The sequence below is a fragment of the Mus musculus genome, chromosome 1, assembly GCF_000001635.26.
Source record: "Mus musculus strain C57BL/6J chromosome 1, GRCm38.p6 C57BL/6J".
NCBI lineage: Eukaryota > Metazoa > Chordata > Mammalia > Rodentia > Muridae > Mus > Mus musculus.
Genome location: NC_000067.6, coordinates 163,725,997 through 163,734,274, shown reverse-complemented (window position 1 = coordinate 163,734,274; position 8,278 = coordinate 163,725,997). Strand labels below are relative to the sequence as shown.

The following is an 8,278-nucleotide window of genomic DNA, read 5'->3' as shown; positions in this document are numbered from 1 at the left end:
TCTGTGCTGCTGAGAATCAATTGAGGAGTGAATGCTAATTACCCTTTTCTTTGTGCATTCTTCAATATGTTTGCTTGTTTTGTTGTACGGAAAACAAAAACTGTGGTCTCTCCTCTGACTTCCTTAAGTCTTATGGAGGTAGTCTGGCACATGTATAGTTGTTTAGCTAGGTGGGGTGTACTTGGGGAAATGGTCTAGGCTCTTAACTACCATCTTGTTCCACACCCCAATTCTTTTCACCCTCCTTTTCCTCTCCTCTTCCTTTGACTGAAGACCAAACCACACCTCACCAAATGCTAGACAAATACCCTACCACCAACCTATACCCTCATCTACCATCTTTTATTTAATTGTAGAACTTAAACACTTCCCATTCGAGCATAAGCAGTGACTTTGAAATAAAATTGGAGAAATTATGCTTCTGACACCACAGTTTCTTTGAGGTGTGGCAGTAAGCTGTTTACTTCACATGTTTAAGCTTCGCTTTCTGCATCTGTAGAATGGGAATGTTAATATCATTAAACATTTTGACTAAAAGCATTTGCTATTAAAATGGCAGGGTCAGTAGATTGATTCTGTGGCCTTATCAAGAAAGTAACATCTGAATTTTCATGCAGCAGCTGAATAATATGAGGCATATGAGAGTGGCTCATAGATCCTTATGAAAAGGAGTTCTACAGTGGAAAAAAGCAAGTTCATGCATTATACTAGTTGTACCCAAACAGGCTTCTCTAGAAATCTTCATTTTACTTACTGGACTTGAATGATTCCTGGAGCAATCTTTATCTGGGGCAGGTTTAAAGAAGTGAGCTTGCCAAGCTGGAGAACCAATTTCTAGTTTCATTCCCCGTGATGAAGAGCAACCCAGAAGAGGAAAGGGTTTATTTCAGCTTCCAGATTACATCCCATCATGAAGATAAGTCAAAGCAGGAACTTAAGTGGGAGCTTATAGGAAGTGGTACTCCTGACCAAGGAACTCACCGCCAAGGGAATACAGCAGAAACTAAGGAGGAATGCTAGCACAGCTCATAGACCTATGCTCAGCTAGCTTTCTTATACAGTTCAGGGAATGGTGCTGCCCACAGTGAGCTGCACCCTTCTGTATTGATTGACAATAAACACAATCCTTAACAGACATGTCTATAGACCATCCCATCCAGGAAATTCTTCAATTGAGCCTGCATCCTCAATGACTCCAGGCTGTCTCAAACTCACAGGTAAAGTTATCTAGGACGAGCCCTGAGTTCTCCGGCCTTCGGCACTAAGGACCACTAAGCGAGACAGTAGCAGATGGTGAAAATGGGAGTGCAGAAGAGGAACTTCATATTACATATTTCATTTACAATGCTGAGTTACTGAACGGTTTTACATGGAGAGTTAATTTCGTTTTTGACTTATAGGTATTACAAACTGGTAGGGCATAATAGACTATAGAGCATCAATGTTTATATTATTGTTAATTATTTATAGTTATAATGGATACTTTGCTTAAGACACATCCCCAAACCTGGACTCTGAAAGAATTAAGCTTTTTTGTTTTTGTTTTTGTTTTTGTTTTTTTAAACTTAGTTACTTTTTTTTTTGAGTCAGTGTCTTACAAAGTTTCCCTGGTTAGCCTGGAACACTCTATGTAGCCCAGGGTGGGGTCAAATTTGCAACTACCCTCCTGCCACAGTTTCCTCAGTGCTGAGATGATAAACCCGTGCTATAGTACCAGCTTTTGACCATTTAGGCTTCCATATAATCTACTATGACCCGGTTCTTAACTTATCAATTTGAATCAAGCCCAGGCTTAGACACCCAGCCGGAGGCATGGTAGGGGTAGGGTCATGGCTCATGCCACAGCTGGCTTACTACATCACACAGCTGCAATCATGAGACCAGCATCAAGGTTTTCTGATTATGGCTACGGTCAAGGTTCTGCAGTGTCGCATCGCCATTTTGTCCTTCTTAAGGACAGCTGAGCTGCTGCTTCCGTAATAGTACAGATGAAAAGTCCTTCACTGGGAGTGTCCGGGTGGCTCTCCCCAATGCCACTGCCTCTGATAGGCGGCTCTGCTCTGGCTCTCCCCAATGCCACTACCTCTGATAGGCGGCTCTGCTCTGGTTGAATGGGTGGTGGGAACCTCTACCCCTTCTCCTGACCTTGTTTCAGAGTGTTTTACTCAGAAGTCACTGCTCCAGCAGGTAGGAGGACTATGTTTTGTGTCTCTCTGCCTTTATTTGCATGACTATTTAATGAAAACAACTGCCTTTGTGTAAGAGACAAATAAAGAGAATGATATATGGTGCTTAGCTGCAGGCTTAAGCATTGCCAGGACTACATAAGTACTCAGCGTTCCGTTCCTAGTAGAGTAGTTTATCACAGTTTGTTTCCCTCTTAATGCCACACTGCTTGGGTTGAGAGGTGTGTGTTAGTCATGGATCTAGCTTGTATGAGGCAGGGGCCCAACCCTCACCTTGGCAGTAAATAAATTAAGTAATTTAATTAAATAAGTAATTAATTACAATTGATAAATCATTGTACTTTTAGATTTTTTAAGTTTGTATGCTTAATAACTAACAAACATCATATCTTTGCAAATTGTAGATATGAAAGTATAACATAAAAACAAAATTCTAGGCCTTTAGGCCCAGGCTTGAGAATGTGACCTTTGTGACTCAATGCTCCAAGGTATGCTAATCATAAAACAGATAGCGACATTCCTCCACCCACCCGCTTCCTGGGTTCAAAGAGTGTTCATTCAAAGAAAGTCACCCTGACCAATGCTGGAACCTGTTATGCAAATGTGCTATTGTTAGGGGCTCTTAGAAACTGTCTTGAGAGATAACCTGCACAATTACCAGCTAAACCCAGTGACTCTTGTGACTGCCCTTCCTTGGGACTCTTAACCAACAACGTCCTCCCCACTTCCTTGAGTTATGGTTTCTTCCTTTAAATACCCCCTTACCCAGCTACTAGGCGCGCCACGGTCTGCTACCCCTTCGTGGTGTATGACCGTGGGCCCGAGAGTGCTCTTAAATAAAAATCCTCTTGCAGTTTGCATCAAGACCGTTTCTTGTGAGTGATTTGGGGTGTTGCCTCTCCTGAGTCAGAACGTGGAGGAGTCCTAACGTTGTGGGTCTTTCAGTTCATGTAATGTCATGGTTTTGAGATTCACCCAGATATATGGGTAGCAGTAGAGGCTATTATATACAGAAGGCAAGGGCAAGTTGTCAGTCACTGAGCTTGAGTCAGTCACTTAAGATCCCTGAGCCATTTACAGATCCAGACAGTTTCTTACTTGAGAGTACCTAGAGAGGCCAAGTGGCTGGTCTGCCTTTATTTGTTAAAAAAAAAAATCTTTATTTAGATTAAAAGATTCTTATTAAAAAATCTCATATATTTTTGGCTGTTCAGGTAGCTTAATCAAGCATGTGTAGTTGTTTTGTTTTTTTGTTTTTTTCCTCTTTTTTTGTTTGGATATAGCTGTAAAATTTTCAGATATAGTTGGATATAGGAAATCTGATTCTTGCAGCCTTGATATTCAGGGTGGATTGAAAATATGAATTTTCATATTTATGAGGTTCAACAACATAAGAAAGGAAAAGAACACTTTACATTCTCCAACCACAAGGCTGAGCTCAGTGGGGCAGGTCAAGTGTGAGCATTTATAGCTCTCCTTCCAGGTGTCGTCATCTGATGGCTCACTGCTGTTTCCTTGTCCAAGTCCTCACACTCGTCAGTGCAAGCGCTTCTCTGAGGGGAGAACAGTCTAGAAGTCTGGCTTTGCAAGAAGCCATTCTTTCCAAACCATTTCTTTGGAGCTGCTCTGCTTTCAGCGTGGAACGCCTTGAGTTTATCCTCTGTGAGCAGAAGGCAGCTCTCAGCATTTTCAGGATATTCCTGTCTTCCCACTGCCTTTAATAACCTGTGCTCTGCTTCCAGAGAGTGGGGCAGGACCTCCTGTTCTACTCTGGGCAGAGAAAGACCGTTCTGAAGACAACCTTGTTCTCCGTTTTCCTTCAGTTCAGGTGTGTGTGGCTGCTCTCGCCTCCCACTGCTCGGCTCTGCCCCACAGCTTGTCATAGACTCTACTTTCTGAGCAGTCTCCATTTTGTTCATCCTTCAGTCTTCAGGAACTCACTCTTCCTGTTCGTGGTTCAGCCGATTTGGTCTATTTGGTCAGGAGAGAAGAACCTGAGCTCAACCAGAGGGTTAGTACTCTTTGGGAGAGTTTAGAATGGCATCGGCAGCTGGTGCCGCTGGTTTAGTAACAGAGACTGGATTGGCAAACGCAGACTCCCAGCTAGAGGGAAGGGATCTGGACTTGCGTTCCATTCCGTAAGCTTTCCATGTGTTGGGTTTAGAGGGAGGTGGCGCAGGCTTAGGCACCAAGTTCTTACAGCCACTTGGGACCATAGTTGACATTTTTTCCCCCAATTTGCGTGGTGGGATCCTGAATTGCTGAATGCAGCAGAAAAGGCAGCAGCAGGATTCTCTTTGAGGGTTGCTTGGCACTAGGTGGATTTTCCCACACTCCAGAAGGGGTCCAGATACGTCTGCATGACTGATTCTGTTTGCCAGCTTCTGGATTCAAAGAAGGAAAGTCTTCCTCTTTGAACCACAACTTTTCTACTTGATCATTTTTTTCCCTAATCTCTGTTGGTGTTTTTATCTTGAATGGCACAGCCTTTCCAGGAGTGGAAGCTGCCATTCCAGTGTAACCGTAAAGCACTGTAAGAGAGCGTCTTTACAAGCAATCCCAGTGGCAAAAGATCCACAACAAAAGCCTTCAAAACACAAATCTCACTATCTTACAATATTGCTGAAAACAGAGTACACCCTCTCAGAGGCAAAGGGGAAGGGGTAGGGGGTGAAGAACTCTTGCAGGGGGCACCTGGACGGGGTCGGAGGGGGCAACATTTTCAATGTAAATAAATAAAACAATTAATAATAAAAGAGAAATCTTGGTTTGTTTTTTGTTTTTTGTTTTTTGTTTTTTGTTTTTGTTTTTTTGAGAAAAGAATCCAACAGAAACTTCATCTATTTTACCTGCCACAGAGTAGGAGCTTTCAAGGCAAATTTCTTAGTATAAATCTCCTAACTATACACATTCTTTCTTGGTCTTTACTGTTTATACATTCAAAGAAAAATTATAAGTTGAAAAGATGAGGGTCAAGCAGAAAGAGAATTCCAAAATGAGGGGTTTTTCTTATTAAATTTTGGTGTTTCACTTGGTCTCCTCCTTCCCAAGGTCATTTTTCCTTCTCTGCCTGGAGATTAGATGGCTGTGGTAGACTTGCGGTGTATACATATCATAACCTTACTCATTGGTGGGAATGTAGCCAAGGATGGTGTGGGGCAGCAACAAATAGAGTGTTTCAACCGTAAGAGAAAACCAATCACTGTAAGGGAGTGAATTCAATGAGCTGGAGACTAGGAGAAATACTCACAAAAATCTAATGTGACCCATAGAAGCAAACTAAGTTGATGAAGCCGTTTTGTATCAACCAATTACTCTTTCACCCTATTTAGAAATTATAGGTCTGTAATATAAAGATATTAGAACATTTAACAATCCTTGTCCAGATATAAAAGCATATAATTCATAGTGAACAATTGGTTCTGTAAACACTGAAAAAACTTGCCAAGATCAACTGCTAAAGAACCAATATGAGTACCTGGAGTCAGTTAGTTCTCTCCGAAGACTAGCATCTTACTAAGGCTAAGTGTCAGCATCCTGTTGGAGATACTGACACAGTTGACAGAGGAAAAGAGTATGTGTGCTTACTGGTCCAATGAGCACAATCCATTGTGATACAACTTGTCATAGGCAAAGTTCATACTTAAGAACCCACAATTGGACTGGAGAGATGGCTCAGCGGTTAGGAGTACTGACTGCTCTTCCAGAGGTCCTGAGTTCAATTCCCAGCAACCACATGGTGACTTACAACCATCTGATGTGGGCATCAGATGCTGTCTTCTGGTGTGTCTAAAGACAGTGACAGTGTACCCACATACATGAAATAAATAAGTAGATCTTAAAAAAAAAAGTTGGGCATGGTTGTGCATGCCTATAATCCCCGCATTTGAGAGGCAGAAGCAGGCGGATTTCTGAGTTCCAGGCCAGCCTGGTCTACAAAGTGAGTTCCAGGACAGCCAGGGCTATACAGAGAAACCCTGTCTCAAAACAAACAAACAAACAAACCAAAGCAAAACAAAAAACAAAAATGAAAACCCTACAATTGACTTACAAAATTCCACACATGCAATGTGTGTGTGTGTTCACATCCACACCAGTGCACACATTCTAGTAGGCAGACTCTCTAAGATGGCCTTAATTTTCTCCTGAGTTTTTCAACAACTGAACAATTCAAAGGACATATGAACAAACTCCTACAGTTCACTTCATTTAGATTTCTCTCCAGTTTTTAACCACGGTGACTGTAACGCACCCCTTCAGTATGTATGTAGTGAATTTCTTGACTATAACCTAAGTATAGTCAGATAGACAGTGTGCTTTGGAGACCTGCAACTCATTACTGGCTTTCTACCAATGATTATAATGACAATGACATTGTCATTATAACCAATGACAATGGTTATTGAACATGTGTGCTAAGCACTCTCATGTTTTAGATGGAGTTCTTATTTAGTACCTGCATCATATATAACATAGCATTATCATTGTCTTTGTATTACAGAAGAGGAAGGCTCAGAGACACTAAGAAATTAATTTGCCAAGGTTACCTTATATGTATGTCAGGGGAGAATTTTCAACTCAGCCATATCTGTTTGATCCCAGTAAATATACTTTCTTGGGGCTAGAAAAATGGCCTAGCAGTTATGAACATGTATGTGAAGAAGACCTGACCTCAGACTCCAGCACCCAAATCAGGTAGCTCAAAACTGTAAGTCTAGCTCCAGGGAATTTGACACCCTTTTCTGGATCTGTGGGCATCTGTACTTGTATATGCACATACCTATATCTATATGCACACATGCATAAGCACACACAAGTCAAGCATCATGTAGTCCACATGTAGCTGAGGATAGCTATGAATTTGGACCAACACAAAATTGTAAATCTGCTTTAAAATCTTATGAGATATTTTTGATTTTTTTTTGTAACTCGATTGTACAATTCTCAAATGTAAACTTTGTAAAAGTCAATATATTGTTGCAACACCAAAAAGTTAGACATGCTCACATCCTTATGAAAATTTAGTGGCTAAAAAGTATTTGAGATTATGTTTTCACTAGACAGGATTTCATTTGCCAGGCCAGGAAATCCTAGCTGGCATGAACGATGACAGACAGCACGGCTGGACCTTTATGGGAAATATGGAATGCCGTCTCTCAATAGGCCCGGGCCTGAGAGAAGTACCTGTTCATGAATGGCAAACTGTGGAAAAGGAAAATTGGTAACAAACTGTGTTCCCAGCAAGTCCTGAAGCCAGGGATGGAAACCCTGAAACCAAACTTAACGGTTTTGCCTTCTGTCCTGACAGTGGGAAAAGGGGATAAAGGAAGATTGGAAGGTGAAAGAAAATGATTAGGATACAAAGCACACTTTCGGAGACTATGGCTCAGTTTCACATTACATGGGTGATGGGTAAATTATTCTTTGGTAAGCCAGCCAGGTCAGCCTATCATCAAGGAAAGAAGATGACATAAAGACAGAAATAACGAGTGGAGGAAAGTGGGGGTGAAATTACAGGTGATGTGTTTGTGTCCCCTTGAAACACTTAGACTAAAATCCCAACCCTTAAGGTAAAGCAGTTTGGAGATGACAGACTGAGACAGAAATCAGCAGGGAAAGTGGGATCTTTTCAAGTGAGGATAGTGCCCTGTTAAGATGTGAATAAAGGCTTGACTGCAAGCTCTGTTCCCTTACGTGTGAGCATGTGACAGGAAGAAAACAGCCAAGAACAGAATTTTCAGTAGGTACAGCATGTGCTGGCACCTTGATCTTGTATTTCCCTGTCTCTAGAACTATGAGAAATAAATGTTTATTGTTTAAGCCACCTACTCTATGTAATGTTATGGCACCACGAACTAAGTCAGAAGTCATCTCAGAAGCTGTCTACTGTAATGTTTCTATTGTATAGAGGGTCAGTGGGAGCACATGTATAAGGACAATAGTGTTATGCACTATAAACAATGAACAATAAAGAAGATAGATAGATAGATAGATAGATAGATAGTGTGTGTGTGTGTGCATGTGTGCATTATACATGAGAAGACATGTTTTTGTTAAAGCATACAATGGTCTTGTGGTGTCTCCAGGGAGTG

The 8,278-nt window shown here is 41.4% G+C and overlaps 1 pseudogene; it reads right to left on the bottom strand.

Moving 5' to 3' along the window:
- On the bottom strand, nucleotides 3,544-4,705 carry Gm2343 (predicted gene 2343; annotated as a pseudogene).